Below are 17,865 nucleotides of genomic sequence, written 5' to 3' on the forward strand. Positions count from 1 at the left end.
GGGCTGGCGCTTTGCTAGGCCCTGGGTTACGGAGCAAACTAAGATCAGCCTGCTTCTCCAAGGAGCCTGTGTCCCTCCATGGGAAACAGCTGCGAGGCCCAGGCTCCCTCACTGGCAGTTGGGGTCTGGGCAGGAAAGTCTGATAGGAGATGATGGAGGCAGAGCTCCTCCGGGAACAGTGGTGGCCACACAGCTCTCAGGAGCGGGAGCCTCTGTCCAGACTTCTGAGAGGGGAGTCCTCATGAGGCCAGTAGCCCCCCAACCTAAGCCCTCAGGACAAAGATCCAGCCATCCCGCCAGTGTCACCATGGAGCCAGTCCATCCTCATCACTGTGCCTCTGTGCTCCTTTGTCCTGGGGCCTCTCTTCCCCCTACACCCAGAAGACTCTTCTCCCTCTCTTCTCTGAGTGTCCCCTCACTTCACCCGTGGTCCCTGCTTCCTGGGCAACCATCTCTGGAGTTGACGCTTTGCCCCCTCACAACCCCCGTTTGATCAGGAGCCTGGGTTGACCTCCTTGTGCTCACTTTCCACCTTCAGATCATTGCTCCTCCTCTCTTGGGAGCACCTGGAAAACCCAGATCCTTTCCTAGCAGTGCCTGCCACCCTGGCCTCCCTGCTCATCTGCCTCAGTCAGGAGCACCTGGACCACCACCTCTGTATTGCCTCGCCTCCTACCATCAAGACGTCAAAGCTGATTCTCCCTCCACCACCCAGTATGGTCATTTTAGGGTCTTCTTCTCCATCAGCCTGAGCCAGCCACCCCCCATTCACCCTACCCATGGGCTCATACCCGGGCCTGACTCCACCCCAGGTCCATGCTCTCTCCTTTAAGTGCCCACCTCTAGCCATCCAGCTACTTCACCACTGGCCTCCCTGGCCCTCCTTCACCCTCACTGGGGCATCATGGGCTGACTCCTCTGCTTTCCTGCCTGTCCACGTTCCTCTTACTTCCACTTCCCCACCTTCTAGCTCTGCATCCACAGTCAGCACTCTCTTTATGACAAACAAAACTCCCTTGACCCTTGATCTTTTCAGTTCCTCACCAGGCCGACTTCCATCTCGGTTCACCCAGCTCTATTTGTTCTGAGCCTGCAAGCAGAAGGCTCTCCCAGCACAGATTTCTAAGACTACAAATCAATGCCCACCATGTTGCCACTGCCAGGTAATCCTCCAGGGTTTCTCTAGTGAGCACATTTCCCCACTTATCACTCAGTGGTGTCAACATTCTCTGCTCTCTGCACACCTCTAACCTTCCCTCTGTCTCTTCCCTGACTCCCAGCAGATGGCCTTGCCTCCTGCTTCAGAGAGAATGGCATGTTACTGGAAAGGAACTCGCTCACCTGCAGCAAATCTGCTCACCTCACCTTTTCTCTGTCCCTCACCCACCTGGACTCTAGCTGTAGTTGTTCATAATTTGGTGAGTTTAGTTGACATATATATACACAGTTAAAAGCATAGCACACTATAGGCTACCTTCTAGGGCTTACTTTATTCATTTAACATTGAGTGTATGATTCATCCACTTCGCTGCATGTACCTGCAGCTCATTTGTTTTAACTGATCTTAAATGTTGTGTGTGTGAAAGTAACACAAGACAAGGGTAAGCCAGGATTCAGGATGCTGGTTACTTCCTGTGAGAAGAGGCCAAGAGCAGGATAGGGAAAGAGGACACAGTATGTCACTGTCAATAGTCCTGTTCTGATGCTGGGTGATACGTTCACAACTGTTTCTTATAATATTAATTTTAATACATAAATACCTCTGACAGGCACCTAAGGTGAGAATGTGTCATGAACCAAGACATACAATGGGTAATATTACATCATTATTGTTATGTAATCTTGTTATAAAATATATTAATCATAATCTTACATTATGTGTTATGTGTTATATATTATATAGATGCATGAATTATATATTATGTATATAAACACCTACATATATATTATATACTATCTGCTAATAAATAAACAGAACATAATATGCTAGTATATCTACTATTATGTATTATTTAATAAATAATAACATACTATATCCTGTTATATGACATGGCACATAATCTTTAATAAAATAAGAAATCTGTCACTATATATAATGGTAATTAATAAAATTAAATAAAAACGCCCGCAGCTTTTAACGCCAACACCGCTCCAGCTGTCACTGTCTTTTCTCTTCCCTTTCATGGTCGAGGTCCTCACAGTGCTATCCGTTCCCCCTTTCATCTCCTTATCCTGAACCTTCCTCCTCCTCCCATCCCATGCTGCCTTCTGCCCCGTGGTCCCTCTAGTCACCAGCGGCCTCTGGGGCACTGATTTCCGGGCACGGTCTCAGGCCCCAGCTCACCTGCCTGTCCGCCACCTCTGCCACCGCTGGTGGGGGCGGGGTGGGGGCAGAGTGCACCTCTTGTCCTGGAAGAGAACACAGCACAGACTCAGTGACCAGCAGCAGGTGTGGCCGGGAACTGCAGGACTGAGGGGAGAGCCAGGCTGTCTGCATCCAGACCTGGGGCACTTGGAGTGTGAAGAAGCCCCGTCCTCACTGCCCCTGAAGTGAGGAAAACACCCTCAGGTGAGTTAAAGTGCTTATGACCCAGGTCTGTTGGCTGGAAAGGACAAACGGGCCCCTAAGGGGAGGGTAGTTGATGTTCCAGGCCCCACCAAGGCCCTAAGGGCTGGCGGGGAACCAGGCTGGACACTCCACTGGACCCAGTGCCCCCTCCGGGGTGGGGCCTTCTGGAACAAGCAAAAAGCCCTCGGTCTGTGAGGTGAATGGGGCAGTGAGGGAGCATCCCTGCAGCGAGTCAATTGACGTCAGGGCCTGTGGGATCCATTTTTATGGCCACATCGAGCCTCAGCAGAAGCCACAGCAGGAGTGGATTCCTGTCTCTCCAGCTCTCATCCTCGTGTCTGATTGCCAGGATTCAGAACCGATCCCCTGGGGTGCTAGGACAGTTATAGGCAGAGGCAGCTTGGGGAGGCCTCAAGAGGGCGGTACTGGCCTTCCTGCCAACACGATTACACGAAGATCAAACAATCCATCGATGGGAAGAAAATAAGAACCATGGTCACATCTGGACCCCAAGCTTAGACGTGGTGCATGGGTGACATTTATCGACAATCCAGTGAGGTTCTGTCCAGAGCTAGAGGCCAGGGCAGCAAGCCGGGAGTGGCACTAAGGAGCATCATGGTGCAGAGGCTGGACTGGGGGCCTGCAGGCTCCTCCCAGGAGGAGCCTCAGTGTTTGGGAGGTGGCTCACATGCCTCCTTCGTGTCACCAGCAAGTGATGCCACCTGCGGAAAATCAGCTGTAATCCTGAGCCGGGTCAGCCCTGGGTGATGTGATAAAGGCTCCTACAAGAAGGGGCACCAGATGGACAGTGAACCAACCAACAGGCTGATGAGTTTCCCGCCTGTGTTTATCCTGTTTTCATAGCCAAGAATGAGGAGAGAGTTGCATGGCTCACCATGAATATTTTAACAACTTGAGAGGGTTCCATGTCTCACTGCAATTCAGTGTCACCTGGAGGAATTCAGGCGGTGTTTAGACCCAGGGGAGGCTAACGGCCTCTCAGTTCCTCATCAACCTGGCAAACCCACCAGCCCTCTATGGCCAGAAATTGGCAAGTGCCCTCCCTTGTTATAACAAAACCCTTCCCACTCACATCTGTGGTGAGCTTTTGTTTTTTTAATTAATGGGAATGAAGATACCTTACAGTCTCCTCAGGCCTTTCCTTAGGGATTCTGCCCTTAGTCCCCGGCAAGGGGGCCCGCTGCCCTGGGTCCTGCACTACAGAAGGTCCCCCTGGCCCTGACACTTCCTCTGGCCACGCCCTCCATGGGGTGGAGTCAGCAGGGCCAAGGGGACACGGTCATTGGCTCCATCCCGTGCTCTGGAAACCCAGGACCCCGAATGCCTTGCCTCTGCAGCCCCTGACCCATTTCTAGGTCATGCACCGGCTCTCCCCAGATTTCAGATTCCCAGGACTCATAGAGAGGCCAAAGGGCAGCTGTTTGCATGGAGGGTATAGGCCGAGCACAGACGTGAATTCTGAGTGTCCCCCTTTGCACATCCAAGGCCCCTTGTGACAAGGGATGGACCCAGCATTTGGAAGAAAAGGGTCAGGCTAGTGATCAGAGACTTGGAATCAGCTCTCCCCACACACTCACTTTCTTTGCAGGACTCTCCTGAGTCTGGGAATTCTAAATTTGAACCTGGCCTTCCCCCTTATAATGAATGTATATTTGTAAAGGCAGGACTTTAGAACCTACTGCACTTAAAATGTTTAGATATATAGGATGTGAGCTCCCAGGTATGTTCTGGCCCTGCACTTCCAAAGGTCCAGAGCAGTTATGTTGGCTCTGCTGAGACTGTAAGTGGCAAAGACCATCTCCAGAGAGGAGGGGCTCCTGCTTCACGCTCCGAAGTCAGGATCTTCTGAGCGGATAAAACAATGGACACTGAGACCCTCAATTGTAAATTGATTTAGAATAACGCCAAAGGTGTGTATGATGTGTGTGTGTGCACGCGCGCACCTGGGGATGTGTGTGGTACATGACTGTGACTGTGTGTGTGTGTGTGCGCTCGCGCCTGGGGATGTATGTGGTTGTGTGTATGTTATGTGTGTGTTTGAGCCTGAGGACGTGTGTGGTTGTTTGTATGGTATGTGCTGTGTGTGGTACATGAGTCCATGTGTGTGTGCGCGTGGGGATGTATGTGAAGCAGAGCCAGTGTGTCTGCACATGTGTTTGTGTGTACGTGCATGCATTAGTTTTAACAGTAGAAGCTGTCCTTTAGAATTCTGAAGTAGTAAAAATTGTGTGATGTCCTTTGCTGTATAATTCAAAATTAAAATAATATTCAATCACCAGAAATTTATTCCCCAACAGATTCTGATTTTTTTTTTCCATATTGATTATGTCTTCATTTTACTGATGAGGAAACTGTAGCTTAGAGATGTTAAATGACTCAACCAAGGGCATGGAGCTCACGAGCCCAGGGCCAGGACGCAGTCCAAGCCATGCTGTTCCAGAGTCCTGGAGCCCTGCTCACGATCACGCATGGCCTCTTGGCGGGGGAACAGATTCTGATGGGCTGTGGCCAGCGTGCAGACTGCCCAAGCCGGGGACTCGGGAAGCCGGGCGGGGAGTACCAGACAGCAGACATGAGTGAAGGGCTGCTCAGAAATCAGATAGTTTCCTAGGTCTTCGATGAGTAAGGAGGCTTACTACTCATCCTTTATCCCTTTGCTGGTGGCTAAAAGGGACCAAGGCCCAGAAGAGCACTTCTGGGAGCTGCCTGCCAAAACCTGGAAAAGGACTGCGCAGGACTGGCTCTGCAGTAGGAGCAGAGGAAGGAAATGTCGCCTCCTGGTGGACATTCTTGGTGATGGCAGTAGGAGGCCTAGCAGCCTTATTATGGAGGTGTCAGGACAGGGTCCTTAGTGGAGGATATTTTTCACGTGGTTTAAAAATCATTGCTTCATATATTGTATCCAATTTGTGGTTTATTTTAGGATGGTATATATTGTCTCTGTTACTCCATATTAGCTGGATTGATTACTTTTTTATTGTTAATTTTCTCTTCAATGATTTGGAAGCTATATTGCCTTTTAATGAAAATTCTCTCTAAATTTTTATAAATCATCTCTAATTTCATAACTTTATATGTAATTGGACCAGTATTTCTATAACAGTCTCAAAAATGAAATAATCTATTAGATCCTGTTCCTCAATAATGATAAATTTAGCATATTTTACCTCTCTGCTGTTCCAGATTGTGTGTGTGTGTGTGTGTGTGTGTGTGTGTTTGTCCTCCAGTTACTATTTCTTAGACAGTTACTTTCAGTTTGTTACATTAACAATGAAATTATAGGTATAAACTTCTTGGATTTCATTGCTCACTACCACTATTTAATCCCATGTCTTTCCCACTTTTGAGTTATTTACTTATAGGGATTTTCAAATCACTGGACACATGATTAGCTAAGTTTTTTTGAGCAGTGGACTTGGAACCCTTACATGTCTATATGCAGCTTTATGTTCTCCTCCTCAACAACTCTCAGCGTGTTATTGATGGCCCAAGCCATGTTTTAAAATATGGCATTGTTTTTCATCAACAAAAAATGTTTTATTGATTTAAAGTGCTGTCTTTTTATGACTGCCTAGTCATGTCTGGTGAATAAAGATTTCCTTAACCTTCCTCCATCTTTTCGCCATAACTCGGATTCAATGACATGCATGTTTTCACCATTTCTCAGTTGGGCTTCCGCTTTGACTTCCACTTTAAACCATCACCCCACTCTTTTTATCTATGCTTATTCCTGAATAAGTGAGGTCTCTATCGGATTAAAGGTGGTTCCCGTCAGAGATATGTGGCTCCCTGTCCAAAGGTCCAAAGGAAGAGAAAAGGAAAGATTCCTGTTTCTGGTGGTTACATTTTGTCAGCTTAGAGATCTAGTTATCCGTGTGGCTGTGGTGGAATTTGCAATATCTTGGCTCAGAGTTTCCTTTTTCTGGCTTACTAGGGGAGCCGCATTAGCTGGGGTCACGGCGCTGTGGCCATTGTCAGGATCCCGGGGCTGAGGCAGGTCCTCTCCTCCCTTGTTATTTTGATCTTGCAAACTGGGTCCCAGCTATGTGAACCCTGCACCTAGGCGGCCAGGATCGCCCCCCAAGTGGCTTGTCCCCAGTTCCTCGGCGTCCCTCACTGCTATCAACTAGCTCCAGTCAGGGTACAAGCTGGCTTCCACTGCGGTCCTTCCTCCTTCCTCTCCAGGCAGGCCCTCCTTTCCCACTAGTTGGCCCTAAACCTTCTCTCCTGCTCTACATACGCTGAAGGAGTTCTTCAGCGTTTATAGCAGGTAGATGGCGCTCTTCTATATTTGGAACCCTTCAGTGCTTGCAGTGGAAATTTAGGTGGAAAGGAAGAGCTTGGGGGTTCTCCATATCTAGAGGCTCCCTATCCAGCAGATTCAACTAACTGTGGATTGAAAATGTTCGGGAAAAAACAGAAAGTTTCAAAAAGCAACACTTGAATTTGCCATACACTGGCAACTACTTACATAGCATTCATGTTGTATTAGATACCATGAATAATCTAGAGATGACTTAAAGTACACAGGAGGACACAGCAAAAGAGAATATGACAACGAATGTACGTGAATATTCATGTATAACTGAAAAACTGTGCTCTACACTGGAATTTGATGCAACATTGTAAAATGACTATAACTCCATAAAACAAAAGTTTGTATATATATATAGAAAATGTACATGGGAGGGTGCACATAAGTTCCATGCAAGTCCTATGCCATTTTATACAAGAGGTGTCAGCATCCATGGATGTTGACGTCTGGGGGAGTCCTGGAACCAGTGCCCCATGGTTACCAAGGGATGACTGGAAGTCCAGGCTCCTTGTCCCAGCCTATCAGGTCCCCACATGGTCTGAATGCTGCCTGTACCACACTCTCCCTGTCACTCTCCTCCAGCCCTGCCAGACTGCCCTCTGATTCTTCAACAGGCCACACTCACTGCACTTCATGTCTGGCCCCTAGAAATACACGTTACTTTCTGAGCATGGCTCTGCTTTAATAAAACGGGCTGCATTGTCACTAGAGAGGACAGTGTGGAGGTTGCTTTAAAAACTGAAAATGGACTTAACTCATGATCCAGCCCTCCCACTCCCAGGCATATATCAAGAGAAAACTCTAATTCAAAAAGTCACATGCACCTCAATGCTCACAGCAGCACTATTTATAATAGCCAGGACATGGCAACAACCCAAGTGTCCATCGACAGCTGACTGGATAAAGAAGTAGTAGTATATTTATACAAAGGAATACTACTCAGCTATTAAAAAGAACAAAATAATGCCATTTGCAGCAACATGGATGGACGTAAAGATAGTCATTCTAAGTGAAGTAAGCCAGAAAAAGTGAAAAATGCCATATAATATCACTTATATGTGGAATCTAAAAAAAGACATAAATGAACTTAACTACAAAAGAGAAACAGACCCACAGACATAGAGAAACAAATCTTACGGTTACCAGGGAGAGAAGGGGATGGGAAGGGATAAATACGGGAATTCAAAAAGTGTCCCTCTTGGGGAGTGATGGGAATGATAGATATCTTGATTGTGGTGATGGTTTTCTGGGTGTAGACATCTATCAAATTCATCAAATAGTACATGTGAAATATGTGTAATTTACTGTAAAGGAATCATACCACAATAAATGTGCCTGTAAAAAAAAAAGAAAAGAAAAGAAAAGATTGGCGGCATTGTGTCCTACGTTTTTATGTGTCTTCAGTGAGTGGGTCTTCAAGTTTCTGGTCTGCCATATTTTCTGAACCAGAAGTGCCCTCCTTCCCTTCTCTTTGATAAACTGTCAGTGGGTGGCATTTATTCCTGTGGCTTCAACTGCTCTCTGTCCACTGATTAACCGTCAAATGTTTTCAGTCCCAGAAATATACTTGTAATTGAAAAGTAGACATTCCCACTTGATTAGCCCATAAAAATCTCAAGCTCTGTATGTTTGAATTTACACTTGCTCAGAACTAGGTTTACATCTTCAAACAATGGCATCACTATCCCATCTGTTTTCCGTGCCATATATCTGGGAGTTTTCCTTTACTTTTCCACTCCCTCACTCCCGTCAGTATTACAATTCTATTCCTTAATGTCCCCCAGCTAAGTCCCTGCCCCTCGCTCCCCACTGCATTAACTCACACCCCTTGCTAGTATCCCCAGTGCTGTTCTTTAGAGTGAACAATCCACTTTGCTCACTTTTAATGACAAATTTGTGTCACTCTCCTCCTTAAAACCCCAAAGAATTCCCCGCTGCATATGTGAGGAAGTCCACGCTCCCTGATTTAAAGTTACACCTTCTCATCAGCTAGTTGCTGCTTTTTTTCAGCCTCAGCTTCCATTAGTTCCTCACAGCCTTTAACCTCACTGACCTTCCTTCCCTAAGTGCAAAGTGCTCTTAGACACGACCAGACCTCTGCACTAGACACGCAAGCTGGCGAGAATCCCGTGCCCAGCACGCACTCTCCTGGTCTAGAGATTTGCTGGAATCCTTCAGATGTCAGTGCAGAAAGCATTTCCTCTCTGACACCTTCCCTACCTTCTAGAACCCTTCCCCAGGCAGTGCAAGAGCCCCTCTGAACATACAATATACATGATGCCAAGTGACTCTTACCACATTGTTTTGAAAATCTATTTAAATTTGTCTCTTCCACGATACACTGTGATCTCCTTGAGGGATAGGGGGCTGTGTGGTATTTGTCTAGACAGCTAATGTCTGGCGCAGACCCTGGGCCATCGGAAACAGTCTGCTGACTCATCAAGGATTGTTGTCTTTGCGATGCAAGAAAGACTACATGATTTCTGATCTTACACCATCCGGCAAGGGTCAAAATAATTTCACATAGAACTACACAGGCAAAATATGTGTATTCCTTTCCTCTTTGTGAGCCTGAGATCATAGGCATCTTGGAACGAAGGTGTCACTCTAAGCTGTGTGTCCCCAAGGCTGTCACGTCCAGCTTCAACATATTTTTTAGAAGTTGTAGGGATACGCGTACATCACCCCATCTTAGAGCAAACGGCGCTTCAGCCTGACCTAGTTTAATGTTCATATAAATATCATAAGTCTTCCAAACTGAAGCCTGAGGAAACATTTCCCTTCTCTCCTTCCAGTCTGTCTGCCATCTGCACCCCACATCCCCACTGCTCAACTGTGTCAGACCACCTTCCATCTAGAAACATTTTCAGTGGGACAGTTGGATGAGAACTAATTACAGCAGTCATGAAAATGGTCCCATGAACGTAGGCTCTGCACAAGGATGCTTTGACCAGAGGCCTCAGCCGTGGCCTGCAGGATCTGTTCACGTGTTCTGCCTGGCTTCCCTGAAGACGTTCTGCAGACAATCAAGCCTGCAGTTAAAGTCATAGAAGGCCCAAAAAATCCAGAAAAATAGAGTGAGATTCATCTCCTTGGGAATATTTTTGAAAACCATCCACTAATAGGAAAAAGAGTTTTAAGATGTTCATTTCAGAGCAGATTATGTCCAACTGCAGGTGGGTCAGTTTTGTCATTGCTGCTCGCTAGTTGGCTTTCTGCTGCTTCTAACACGCCTCTGTTTAGAGAAGTGGCCTGAGTCGGCCCTCAGAGCAGAAAGGTGAGCTGGGCCTGGTGACAGCCAAGCTCCTCTGCTGTGTAGTAACCTGCTGAGAAGGAAGGGATGGCCCAGGGCTTCCTCTGACTCTCTCCCTCAGTTATAAACTCTATGAAGGGAAAATGGAACAAAAAATCTTAATTCAATATGGTATTGTCAAAGTATAAAAATAACTGTCTTTGGAGGGGATGGTATAGTTCAAGGGGTAGAGTACATGCTGAGTTCAATTCTCAGTACCTCAATGTAAAAAAAAAATAAGAAAAAATCTTTAAAAAAAAGAAAAAGAACAAAGAAGAAAAGAGATCTCAAACAACCCAAGTTTAAAAAGAAAAAAATAAAGTCTTTTAATAATAGTAATCAGCTCGGTCTTTTGCTAGATTAGGAGTTTGGGATTAACAGATACAAACTACTATGTATTAAATAAATAACCAACTCCCAGGTCCTTAATTACCTAGTTCAACCTGAATCCTTTCTCTTTTTTCCCCTAAGCAACCCGTGGAAGCCACTGAAATTCTCATTTTATGAAAGAATTCATTTAAAGGCAGTTTGAAAGTTACTGGTTAAAACAGTTATTTGTGGCTTCCATGAATATAGGTATAGTAAGAAAAATAGACAATAAACAAGTAAGCAAATAAATATATGATGTACTGCCAGGTACTAATAATTGCCACAAAGAAAGATAAAGCATATTAGGAGAGAAAATGATTGAATAGGAAATATGTGCGTGCTATTTTAAATAATGTGGTCAGATAAGTCCTCTCTGAGGGTAAAATAATTTGAACAATGTCCTGAATGAAGCAAAAGAATAAGCCACGTAGGTAACAGACAAGAAAATCCTCCCAGGCCAGGAGAAGTGTAAGTACAAGACTTGGAGTTACAAACACAGCTGTCCTGGTGGGGATCATCTGGGCAGGTGAAGATGGGCTGGAGCAGAACGGTGAGAACAGAGGCTTCAGAGACGGGTGAGGGACCAGATCACACAGGGCCTTGGTAGGGACTCTGGATATCCTTCTGAATACAATGGAAGATCACGAGAGTATTTTGCAAAGCGGAACAACTTGATCTGATTCATACTTTAATAAGACCATTGTGGGTAACATATAGGGAATAAACAATGGAAGCAGGGCAAGGTAAGCTGATGGGAAGCCAATGGGAAGAGTGCTGCTGACCTGGAGAGAGACACCGAGGTTGGGCTGGGATGATGGCGGGAGACAGGCTGAAAGGGGGACTACGATTTGACAGTAACGGTCACAGGCATTAATGCTCAAGTTGCACACAGACACAGAGTGGTTCAGGGTGATGGGTATGTGATATTTGGGGCTGAGTCACAGTTTTTGTGCAGAGACCTGACAGGAGAATAAAGTGGGGACGTTAACGTTGGTAAGAAGAGTTGGTGGGTGTTGAATTCCCCCTAGAGCCGCATCTCTGTTTCTCGGTAGATGAAGTCAGCAGAGCAGGGATGGGTGTTCCTATTTCTGCAGAGAATTGCGTGTCTTCCTCATCGACAATTTCGAGAGGCCGACGTGCCCATCCAATTGCAACATCTTCAATCTGCCTCTTTCTATCCAGGAGGAGATTTCAAAATAAGATGCCAATCAAAAATCCCCGTGTCCAGAGTTAGAGCTGTGTGCCTTTGGGATGATCTCAGAGATGCCTCCACAGATGCTCAGTGTGCTCTCTCTCCCTCAGAGCACACAGTTCCCTTCAGTCCGGTGGGTCTCAGCAGAGATTTCACAAATAGACCCTCTCAGGCCCTGGGGACCAACTTCCCGCTTGGCCGAGCTCTGAAAATGAGCACGAGTTCCGGGCAAAGGGCCTTCTTCAGGACGCCATCTGGCAGATTACATGAGGAAAGTGTCCAAAGAATGGAAGGGTTGATGGTATAAATGGATTTTAATTTTTGCTCTGAATCTGATTCTGTCCTTCTGTTTTGTTAAGGAAGTTTTCTTAGGCCAGACATGATTCTAATTTCTTCTATTTGATCATCCAAGAGGTTGAGATAGGGTTTTTGTTTTAGGGTAAGTATCTTTAAAAAAAAAAAAAATCCTTGCAAATAGCATCTTGTTAGGCATTTGGGCAAGACAACCAGTAAATTCTGCCAGCAGTATTGAACCCCCTTGTTCCTCCAGGGGGTCTCCAAATTTATATATGTTCCAAATCTGACCCAAAACCAATGAGTCTTTTCTTTTTTTAAGCACTTCACCATGGACAAAAGATGTCACTAAAGAAGGTGTGAAAAGAGCAGGTCCCCATCATTCAGAATCCCTTCCAAAGGGCCCACAGAAGTAAAGAGGAGACGAACGAGAGAAAAGGTTTATTTATACACATGCAGGAGCCAACCAGAAAAGTAACTACCATGTTAAATGGTGAAAGTTAAAGGCTTTTTATCAACCTAACTTAATAGGGCAAAGGGAGAGGAGAGAATTGGCTTCCATGACAGGTTTTCTTCTACATCTATTGAATCTCAGGTATCTTCAGCTTAAAGTGCTTTTGTATTAACCGTGGGTTCCATCTGACTTTCCATTCCTCGAACTTTGTTCTTTTTCAAGATTCACTCATGTATTCTGAGCCCCTGGATTTTCCACGTGAATTTTAGATTGATTGTCAGTTCCTGCAAAACAGAACCTGGGATTTGGGTAGGCATTCTTTGAATCCTTAGATCTATTTGTGGACTATTGTCATCTTAGTAGAATGAAGCCTTCTGCTCCATGAATATGGGATTATTTTCTGTGAATGTAGGTCTTAATTTCTCTCAACAGAATCTCTCATCTATTGTAGTCTTCAGTGCCCAAGTTTGATACTTCTTCCTCACCTCTATTGGACGCTGATTCAGAAAAGACACGACCTCCTGGAGAACCTCTGCTGCCACGGAGCTGACATGGAGCTGAGTCCTGAAAAGGCTTTAAATTCTTTTAAAAACAGGATTAGTGTACTTTAATTACTCCATAGATGAATAATGAATGGGTCACATTAACATAGGATTTTAATCCTTTTAGAATTAGTAGAGTAATACAGACACATTACAAAAAATTGAAATATTGCCTAAAAGAGAAGAGATTTGTAATTCCCACCCACAGAGGTGACTGTCATGAATGATTTGTTGCTTAGGTCTCAGTCTCTGTGTCTCTCAGTATGTCTCTTTCCATCTCTGCCTCTCACACACTCACAATCAGATCAATTTACAACTATATTGATTTCACACATATGTGGTAGTGCAGATGGGACCCTGGATGCAGACAGTGGGTCTGCATACTTCCACCCTGAGGCCTCCCTTGACATTGGATTGAGACCAGGCACCCACTTTTCCAACTGCACAGCATTCATTCATTCACATCAACCAGAACGAATGGACCCCATCCCCTCTCCATCAACATTAGTGTTGCCTTAATTCCGACTGTTTCAGCCAGTGCTGTGATGAACACCCTTGAAAAGGCATCTTTGAATAGGTGTGTAAGGATTTTAGTGGGATGAAATGTAAGGATCAGAAGTTCTGGGGAAGAGATGCATCTGTGGCCCTTTGATGCGTCCTGCACCCTGTTCTCCTGAAGAGGAGCGTCCCTTCACTCTTCCCTCCAGGGGATCTGCTGGAACCTCTGCCTGCTTACATTGTCGCCAGGGCTGGTTGTCACCTGACTAAAGACCCGCCAGTGTGATGGTGACCGGTGCTGTCTCTGCAGTGTTTCCGTCTGCCTGAGTTCTCACCTGAGTGGTCAAGCCTCTCTAACACACACTGGCCACCTGCATTGCCTCTCATTGGAACTGCCCATTTCTGTTCTATTTCTGTTTAGAACACTGGGTTTGAAAGATTTTTGGACTACAGGGGTGGGAAACCCTTCGCCAACCTTGGGTTATGAAGAATGCTTTTTCCAGGTTGTGGTTTGTCTTTCCAGCTGTTTTTCTGGGCTTTTGCTAATTTTTTTTATTTGTTTGGTTTTGTTTTTGCCACAGGAAGAGCTAAGCATCTCCCTTATGTCTTCTGGCTGTGGTGTCTCAGGGGGAACAGCAGTGTCTACCCTGAGATTATGCACAGAGTTACTAAAACGGGCTTCATTTTGTACATCACATCTTTAATGTGATATCCCTGGATATCCCCTTAAAATAATAAAAATGCTGTTTCAAGTGAAAACAAAAAAAATCACCAGCCCCAGCTTAAAACATGTGGGCAGGGACAAAAAAAAACACCTTTTTTAAAGTTTCATTGACAGGGAACACCCAGGAGAGGTAAAGACACGCAGAGAGAAAGAGGACTTGGGGTTGTCAGGGGCTGGGTGAGGAGGGAGGGGAGTGCACGCTCTGGATCCATGGTTTCACTTTGAGGAAAGAAATAGTGTGAAACTAGATGGTAGTGATGGTCGCACATCATTATGAATGCACCTAATGCTCCTGAATTGCACAATTTAAAAGGGAAAAGGTCTATATTTTATTACAGGAAACTTTAAAAAGAAAAGTAAAATCTGAAACAAACAAAGCAAAGTAAAGAAAAACCAAACAAAAACATCTCCAGCGGAAGGGACGTCGTTTGGGAAGGGGGAGGGGGAGGGGACTGATGGTGGGATTTTGGAGAAGATTTTGGAGAAGGTGTGGGTGGGTGCAGAGGGCGCTCTGCCCCAGGGGGTGGTGATGCCTGAATTGGCTCTTCATTGCCCAGCAGTCCAGCTGCAGATGCAGGTTCAGGAGGAGCTGCAGGAGCGGCAGGAGGGAGCTTGGGGTCTCCTGCTGGATCCAGATCGTCCTTTTTTTGGTCTCTGACATCTTCCCCTGCCCCTACCTGCTTCGTAGCTGTTGGATGTGGAGAGAGTTTTAAGTCCTGTGGAAGTGCTCATGCTGTGAGAGAGGAAAAATTTACCCACCTGCCTCCCTTTCCATGTTCCTCTTCAAGGACACAAATCTTCCTAGACCTTTCCAGACAGCTCCCACCCAGAAAGTGCCCACAAGATGTGTTCTGTGACTGAATTCTCCCAGACAGGTGGTCTGAGGCCATTCTTTGCTCTGGTCCCAACAGTAGCCTCTGGGGACGCCTCCCTGTGTGGCCCAGCCCTCACCCCTCCCTCACTTACGCACATGCACCAGCCCTGCCCTTCTCATCTTCGGGCTCTGCTTCGGGGGCTCCTGGTCCTCCACCTGACTTGCAGCGAGATGGGCACTATGCTCCAGGTCAGAGCCGGGTGTGCTGAGTTGCCCGTCAGCCCCAGGCAGGTCCCTGGGTCAGAGGCCTGCCCCATTCATTTCTGGGTCGTCGTGGTGGGGACTCCCCCATATCCAGACCCACCTGGAGCCTGCGCTGGCCCTCAGAAGAGTAGCACACGAGCCTTTCACTTGGGGAGGTGGCGTGGGTGTTCTTATCCATCAGCTCCTGTTCAATATGTGGTATCTGGCTCTGCAATGACAGTGACCAGCAGCTGACCCGGCCTGGAAGTCTCAGAGCCCTGCACGGCCAGGAACACTCCTGCTTCTGTCCACTCAACCCTCTGCTGCCAGATCAGACCTTGTTCAGCTCAGTCACCCAGGAGGGAAGAGACATACCCAGAGAGCATGGGCTCCACCTCGGGCAGCAGGACCCTTCCCCGGCTATCCACATCCCAGCCAGCCAGCTTTGACCTGGGCTGTGGGTGTGACCGGTCCCCCAGGCCTCTGACCTGCTCTTGCTTGATGCAGAAACCCATCCCCAACTTGACTGCTTCACCTCTACCAGCCAGGAAGGGGCCGTGGGGCTACCTGGGTGGGATCTGAGTGGTGGCCTGGCCTGGCCGGGCCTGCCCTGGGCCTCCCTGTGTTACCTTTGGGTCTCTCTGGCCAAAAGACCAGAGGCGCCTGTGGTGAGACCTGACCCAGCACCGGCAGCGTTGGTACAGCCCCTCGCTGCGGGCTTTCCGGAGGCCTTGGCCTCGGGATGTTGGGATGCAGCAGAACATGCCTCTGTCTCCAACCAAGTGAGCTGAGTAGGGGCTTCTCTACAAAGCGGGTGCCTGCTGACCTTGGTTCCAAGTTGTGCTCTATTGCCAGGGAAGTGAGGTCAATTCCTGCGGTCCCCTTACCCAAGCTTCCTCCTTAAACAAAGCTCCCCAAGGGACTTTCTGGGCTGCCAATGGCTCACTTCCCACCCCATGCCATGTCCTCACACAGCGACACCAACTCAGCCCGCCCCCATAGCCCTGGGGGAGCCTGGATACAGCCAGGGCCACAGCTCTGAGGACACAGCTGGGTTCATAGCCAGCTCCCCCCACTCAGCAGTGCTGTCACCCTGGACAAGCCACGTGCCTCTCAGGGTCTCCCCAGTCCCCCATCGGCACAGTGGGGATCATTCTAGCCCCTGATTCCTAGAGAAACCATTCTGTCTGTAGACCAAGAAACAGCTACTGCACCTGTCTCATCCACGGGCTGGCATCACAGGGAGCTCATGCACAGACTCAGCAAAGGAAGGACCTCTCAGAGGGCTGGTGAAGCACAGAGCACATGCCACACAGGCCGGGGTCTGCCCTGGGGTCTGGAGAAAGTCACCTTCCTTGCTGCTTGCTTCCCAGCTCCCGGTCGTGGGATTGAAATTAAATACAACTCTGACATCATCCGCTCTGGCATACAACCTCCTAGGTCATTCTGTCATGTTGACATACAGGCCCAGTGTCCCATCTCGGCCTCTGTGGTGGGCTGCCCCACAATGGCTTCCTGTTTTTTGCCTTCTGGTCACACGTCCTTGTATGACCCCCACACCCTCCCCTGGAGGGTGGATGGACATTGGGACCAGCTTCTGACATGTAGGCTGACTTGTGAAAATGTGTGTGAGTTCCACTCCTTCCCAACTCCAGTGTTCGTTTTCTCTGTCTGACTCTCAGTGCCTCTCTCTCTGTCTTGTCTCTCTCTGTTTCTCTGTCTCCCTCTGCTTCTCTGTGTTTCAGTCTGTCTGTCTCTTTTCCTGGATGTATGTGTGTATATATTTATGTGTATATGTGTGTATTTATGTGTGTGTATTGTCAGGGCCCAGGGAAGGTCACTTCTGAAAATGCCTTGATGACATATTGATTATTTTGAATTCATGTTACTGAAGAAAAATCACCTTTGAAAGTTGTGTAAGAACTTTGGTGGGATCAGCGCTAAGGATCAGCACTACTGGGGAGGGATGCACCTGTGGCACTTTTATGTGTCCTGTACCCTGTTCTCCCAGAGAGCAGAGTCTATTTGCTCTTCCTTCCAGGCAATCTGCTGGGTCCTCTGCCTCCTCACATTGTCACCAGAGCTGGCTGTCACCAGGCTATAGACCTGCCAGTGTGATGGTGGCCAATGCTGTCTCCACAGTGTGTCTGTCTGCCTGTGTCCTCACCTGACACACACTGGCCACCTGCACTGCCTCTCATTGGAACTGACTGTGTGTGTGTTTTGTTTCTTTTCAGAACACTAGATTTCAAGAGGTTTATGTACCACAGGGATGTGAAGCCTTTCTCTGACCTTGGGTCATGAGGAACGCTTTTTCCATTTTGTGGTTTGTCTTTCCAGCTGTCTTTCTTGGCCTTTGTTTTCTGGTTTTGTTTGGTTTTATTTTGCCACAGGAAGAGCTAAGCATCTCCCTTCTAGCTCTGTTTTTGCACTTAGAACAGCAGTGCCTACCATGAGATTATGCACAGAGTTACTAAAAGGGCTTTGTTTAGTACATCTCATCTTTAATCCATCTGGATTTTCCTCTCAAAATACAAA

General features: G+C 47.1%; 1 long non-coding RNA gene across 1 annotated transcript; it reads left to right on the forward strand.

The window, feature by feature from the left end:
* Positions 1 to 8,152: 8,152 nt before the first annotated feature.
* Positions 8,153 to 14,314, forward strand: LOC116667331. The gene is made up of 2 exons (XR_004324231.1): positions 8,153 to 10,081; positions 12,939 to 14,314. It is a non-coding gene; the product is annotated as an uncharacterized LOC116667331 (long non-coding RNA).
* Positions 14,315 to 17,865: the final 3,551 nt, after the last annotated feature.

Source organism: Camelus ferus, chromosome 11 (genome assembly GCF_009834535.1).
Source record: "Camelus ferus isolate YT-003-E chromosome 11, BCGSAC_Cfer_1.0, whole genome shotgun sequence".
NCBI classification, from domain to species: Eukaryota; Metazoa; Chordata; class Mammalia; order Artiodactyla; family Camelidae; genus Camelus; species Camelus ferus.